The sequence below is a fragment of the Aphis gossypii genome, chromosome 1, assembly GCF_020184175.1.
Source record: "Aphis gossypii isolate Hap1 chromosome 1, ASM2018417v2, whole genome shotgun sequence".
NCBI lineage: Eukaryota > Metazoa > Arthropoda > Insecta > Hemiptera > Aphididae > Aphis > Aphis gossypii.
Window position 1 is genome coordinate 86,128,888 of NC_065530.1, and position 6,091 is coordinate 86,134,978.

Genomic DNA, 6,091 nt, shown 5'->3' on the forward strand with positions numbered 1-6,091 from the left:
ATTTTAATATCTCATATTCACATTTATCAGCTTAATGCGCCTAAATTAGATAATTTTAACACTGATAATTATAATTAGTAAGTTAATACGTAACTACAACTAAAATAATTAAAAATATTGAATATTTTGAATTTTATTAAAAGCTTATTTCAAGTTGAAGGCACAAAGTTCCTTAGATTCCAATTTTTAGTGATTATTGTATTAGATAATAAGTTTATTCAAATTAATGCTTAGTTATAATGTAGAGTACCTAATAAATGAAATTAATTTATAGCTAGTCAAAGTACATCACGTTTGCTTTTCAGCCACTAAAATGTCAATAGCCTTGGTCCAGTAAATTTAGACGCTATTATTAGAAACTTAATATAGAAACCAATATAATTATTTTTTCATAGGTAATCATGATTTAAAAGTCCAGATCAAAGGAATTGAGTATTTAAAATTTTGTGCTCACTAACATATGTACGACCCTCACCACTACATTTATTTTTTTACAATAAATTAGTTTTACCAAAAACTACTTCAAACTTCTTATAGTGTTTCCAAAATATATTAATTATCTGAAATAATTAATAAAAATATGAATTTATTTAATTTTTAAAAAAAATAACAGACTTTCAAACATGCACATATTACATACAAACCCAAAATATTGTAGATAAGCGAAAAAACTGCATAATATTCAACTCTATACGCCTACGCATTACATATAATGTTTCGTCGACTGTTTGCACAAACTATCACTTTGTATACATACTATATAGCTGCTAGTGTAACTCAATGCTAGTGTTTGCAACCCGCCTACGATGGAAAAAAGTAAAAAGGGAAAAGGACCACAATAAAATATAATAACATACAATTTTGCCGAGTAATAATTTCTTGCGTGGGTTCATTGTTAATTATTCGTAATCGTTGTGTACTCGTGTCATCGTCGCCGTCGCATCGTCATCGATTAATGGTCTAGTGAATATGAATATAATTATATTTTTTTTTATGGCTGTATGAAATATATGTTCAAATTGTTATAAGAACAGACTTATGATTTACAGATACCTAAACATAATAATTTATTATCGTCAACTGACATAATTTGCGTACATTATTATATTATATAAAATATATACGCTATACACATATATATATATATACTTATTACTTTGGGTCTTATACTATTAACTTCCTTTTTGACTATGTATTTTTAAGTAAATTTTTTTTTTTTTTTAATGTTGATGCGTCTAAATCGAATAATGAGTAAACGAGCTGTTTCTGAATTATATATTAAACTTTATGTACTATAAGGATAATAACCGTATGATTTTATTTTGAGTATAAAATAAATGTAATACGAGTATTCAGTCTATATAGTAAAGACTATAGACTATGTAGTATTTTAATTGTTTCCAGACTACCAGACTAGTACAAATCTTATAAATTACAAAATTAATTTCTATAATTTTCAAGTAATCATAGTCACACATTATAACTTCCATAGGTCTTACCTATTAGCACAGGCTATTTTCTGAGCATACAAAGTCAAAACATTCATAAATTACTCGTTTGAATTTCAGTTTATATACTTACATCAAAATTAAAATTTTGGTGTACATAATAACTTGCAGTTCAAGTTTAGTTCTCAAACAAGTTAAATATTTGAAAATATTGAACATCATACTCACATTATGTATTACTCCTTCTTATAAACATACAATAACATCAGCAGATATTGAGTACCTATTTTCAATTTTTATATTGTAATATTTTATATTTTATATTCATAATTTTCTTAAAAATTTAAAATCATAAAAATCAATGTAGGTACAAACACAGATAATGTTCTACCCTAAAGTATAATATTATAATAATAGGGAACATAAAATGAGATTTTAACCAACGCAAATTTGCTATTGTATGTTTTTGAGACGTAGTCAAAATGAGTGAAAAATTTAAATAATTTCATTTTTAAAAAAAAATAATAAGAGTTAGGGTACCTATGTCGTATTATAGATTACAACTTGCAACCAGATAGCCTCATCTCTATAGGCATGCTCTTAAAAACACCGTCGTGCGTATGACGTACCTAAGAGACGGAAACGAAATTTATAGTTTGAAAAAGACACCATTTTGTCAGTTCACCATGGTCTATGATATTATGCATTTGTTATTCAAAATGGCAGTCACCTCATCTCATATCATACATATAACATACACGTTACATACATAGAGACCAACGCTATTAGTAACGTAGGTAATAAAACAAAAGCTGTTTGACTTTCACGGCGGTGTCGACAATTACGAATTTATGGTCTATCATATTTATTTATTTATTCAAGCGAAGAATACGTTATTGATATCCGCATGCCTATAAATTAATTTCAAACACGAGTTTATTATTTTAAATAGCATACCGAAATTTACAGGGGATCCATTAAAATAGCTGCTGCACTTAGTTTCTAAGTCTCCACCTGTATAAAAAGGCACTAGGTAGTTTTTTTTTTATTATTCTCTATTATTAATCCTAATAATAATAAAAAAACTGATATCGGCTTGACTCACAAAGTTTATTGTCATAGCCTCTTAGGTAGGTATACAATAATTACATTTTCGTATATAATAACGATTAAAGTATATTAAGCCGAAATTCTTGAACAATAATAAATAAGGAACGTCTTATTATTCTTCTACCTTAGTGTTTCTACCCTACCATTCAGTTCCCGTAGAATGCTTAAACATACCTTAACTATGTATAATTATACAATACACATATTTTATATTATTTTGTGTGGAGTGTGACAAAGCCAAGTATATTGACCTTTTAATTATTATACATTTATACAGATTAAGTATACATACAATAACACATTTTACGTTATAACTATAATATTATATACAACATCTTCAACCAGGGCTTGAATTTGAAAAAAAAAATTTCGTTTTACGTTATTTTGAATAAAAACGTTAAACAAATTCTGAGTTTATCGTTATTCAGAATTAAAACGTTATTCAACTTATGCGTTTTTTTTTTCAGAATTTAAATTTTAAACGTATTTACGTGTTTGCGTACCTGTTTCAAAGTAATAGAGCAATAGGGAATCACTATTAGCTATTGACAATAAAATTACTCTATATTAATACCTACATATTAAATTTAAAAAAAATTTTAATAATATTTAAATTAATCATTTTTTTTAATGGTACCTATACTATATATAAATAATGTTTTGCGTTATGTTTTGTTTAATGATAAATTATATATTTTGTTAAACGTTACGTTTTGTTTTGTGTTATTTAACTACTTATGTTTATCGCAAGGGAATAAATGATATCCTGCAATGATACACTGATACCACTTCGGGATAAATGACTTTATAAATATTGAATGTGAATAGTGTAATTGATATAAATAATAATTTATATTTATACCACCGATAACTTACAATGGCCAACGTTTTTTTTTAATCAATGTTATGATGGGGGTTTGATATCCCCCCTAAAAAACAATTTGGACTATTAATGTCTATAAATCTATAACCTTCACAATTAATTATCATTATATTTATTAAGTATAAATAAAAAAATCTTTTATACAATGTTCATGACATTTGATTCTAAACGAAAAAAGGAAATAGTATAATAGCTGTCACAATATTCATGTTATATACGAGTACAATAATAGTCGAGAATACCGTGGATAATATGGTTTAGAAGCTTTATAAAAGAGTGATACATTAATATCTAAAAAGGAAAATCAGTTTCAACTTATTTATTATATATTTTATTTACACTAAGTGAAAACAGAATATCACATTTTATCATGCTATAAAAATACAATAAATTATTATGAATTGCGTGATATATAATATACAATATACATCAATACACACCTTGATGAAAATAATAGGAATACACTTGCTAATTTATACTCCAAACTTATATCCAATCGTTTAAATAATTGTCGTGGTATAACTAACTACGGTGAAGGCGTCATCTGCAATCTTCGGTTTTCACTTCCGGTTGCATTCGTTTCGATGCGTAACGTTAAGCGAATGATTTCGCATTGATCTCGATGAGCTCGAATGCCGAAATAACTACGGAAGTTTCAGTTGTTAATCACGATTAAACAAATATAGTATGCATTAGTACATCGGCCTTTATAAAAACTATATTCAAGTTTAGACAACTAAAAATGTTTGTACATATATTATATAATAATATGCACTAAATATGTATAACATTATTATTTTTCAATAATATTTGTACTTTAAGATATTTCATTTTCACTGTACCAATATAGAGTAAAATATTTCATAAAATAATAAAGCATTGAAGTTTTTTAACACAAATAGTATTAATGCGTTGTGTGCTACGATTGACATATTACAATGTTTAAGTATTTAAGTACCTATTTATATACTATTCTATATTTCTGTATGATATAATTATACGTATTCATTTAAACGTTTTTGTTTGTTTTTGTTAACATTAATAATGTTAAATAATTTTAAAATATTAAAACTTGTCAGTCATCTTTGAGTTTTGACCTTAGTTTTAATTTAATAATAGTTTTAAAAATGCTGGCTCACAAGGAGGAACTTTTAGCTGAAATAATAATAAAATGTTAGCTGGACGTTCACTATTTACTAACCCAATTTAACCATTTTGAAATATTGATATTAGATAAGCTACGTATATTTTCTTTTTCTGATATATTTATGAGTAGGTACCTAAGTAATTTAATTTTGGTATTAATATTTTTAAATTAAATGCTTCTGATTATATTTTTTTGTTTGTATACATATATAAACATAATTAAATTTAACTTTTTCTGAGAATAATGAAGAAATTGTTGAAAACACGCTATATATACCATAGAAATTATTTTATAATTATTAATTAAATATGAAGGAAAACGCAGTATATAGCCTCAATCTTAATGTCCATCGTTCTGAAAATTATATTATAATCAACTATTAAATAACAATAACGAATACTAGAAGTTGTAGACATTGTCATATTTAGGAAAATATAAATATTAAATACCTAAACTGAAATAAACAAAATTTAAAATAAAAACCATTCAATTATATTTCCTATATTTTATTACATAGAGTTACTATAGTTAGCATTATTAGACTTTTTTATTGTTGTAGAATTCTTGGAAAATACAGTATTTCAAAAAATGGATTATTGGATCATTGATCAGGGATTGATTCATGCAAATTCATATTACAACGTGCTACGTATTAGCATTGTAAAAATTTTTAAAAAATATAGATAATCCACTAATTTAACCTTTTTTATGGCTAAGAAAATGTGTAATTTTTATGGGATTTTTTAGAGCTTTTTTTCAGCTAGCTCTGACTAAGCGTATTTTTTAAAAAAAATCTAACGGGAGATGAGACGTAAACAGTAAACACTACTATATGGTAATTACAAAAAACAGGAATTTATAAGACGAAGTCATTTATGCAAGTTATGTGATAAATATTGGAACTAAAAAATTTTGAAATATTCATAGTTGTTAGTTTTACACATAATCTATAAGAGTGCAGATCTTGTAAATTACCAAGTAAATACTTACTAGTTCGTAAAAATTTATACAATACTACGATTAATTATTTATTTTTAGTCTTAGTTTTTCAAAACTAATTTAAAGAATAGGTACAGGAATTTCTTAGCTTTTAACCTCTCAACGTTCTAACTAAATCCGATTTGCTACTATAAGAACTAATCTTTACAGAGTTGCAAATCGACTAAGAATGTTTACTACTTTAAAATATCATGACAGATAAAAGAAACAATACACCATTGTAAAATCAATATAGTTAATAATTTAACAAAACACATCAGACAAAATACGACATCGCGTACACATCTCGACATTTAGCTTTGTTAATATCAAAGCAAAATATAATATTAATAACTAATGTAGGTACTCATTTAATTATTTAATATAGGTATTATATTATTATCGTAAAATTAAATGGAATTGAATCTGAAGATGAATAATAATTTATTAATGATTTGCGTTTTAAATATTAGGTACTTCATTTTTTTTTTAAATATTATTATATTTCAAGTAAAATAAATAATC